The following is a 1,030-nucleotide window of genomic DNA, read 5'->3' on the forward strand; positions in this document are numbered from 1 at the left end:
ATCTCATAATTCCTTTAAAAATATCTCAAACTAGGAATTTACTCACTATTTCTATAGATGTCTTTTCTATATATGACAGTGTCTCAAGAAAAGACGAGTCATCATTTTAACTTTCAAACGCAGATAATTCTAGACACAGATGGATTTGAAGGCTCAAATTTCGACAGTGAGTTGTGAACACTATTACTGATTGGCTTAGCTAAAAAAATTCCTGTTTCTGAGACTAAAGTATGATTGGTCAAATGGAAGGCGAACTTGTTCCTTTAAAGAGTTTAGAAAAATCCATTACAATCCCTTTAATGTCGATGACCATCTGACCTACTAGTAATAGTACTATAATAAATCAACCTGTCTCATTATTTCTGTATAGTACTATTAATAATCTACCTTACATACCAAATTAGTAGTATTAGTACTCTACTACCAGTATTTTAAAGATGGGTTCCCTTATTTTCATTTATGAAAATGAAAATGCTAATACTTATATGAATAGAAAGTAGAGGTGTTGTAATGACTTGGAAAAATACCAGTTTGTCTCACATGTTCATAATTAATTCATAATTAGCTAAATTAGAAGAGAATTACCAGCAGAATTCCAATGAGTGACCGATCAAGAAAGGTCAAAAAGTATTTTTTTGTTTATCCAGACTGTACATACATGGACATTTATGATTGGTTAAAACTCTTAATTATATGCAATAAGAACATAATGATATGATTAAGAATACATGATAATTCATTAGAAACATCAATTAATCAAATAGTTTGCTTAATTTGACACTAAAAAATTAAGGATACCCATCTTTAAAGGAATAAGGCATAGTAGAGCAGCCAATCATGTTGAAAGGGTTGTCAATACCTACCATCTTTGCCAGCCATATGTCGGACATCTTTAATAAATAAATTAGGAAAGCCATCGTTGAATTTCTTCCATTCTATAGTTTCATGGTATTCCACAGTTCTTGGAGCAAAACTGGACAGAGCTCTCTCAACCCTCTGAAATAATGAAGACATCTTTTAACGGGATTGT

Source organism: Lottia gigantea (assembly GCF_000327385.1).
Source record: "Lottia gigantea unplaced genomic scaffold LOTGIsca_70, whole genome shotgun sequence".
NCBI classification, from domain to species: Eukaryota; Metazoa; Mollusca; class Gastropoda; family Lottiidae; genus Lottia; species Lottia gigantea.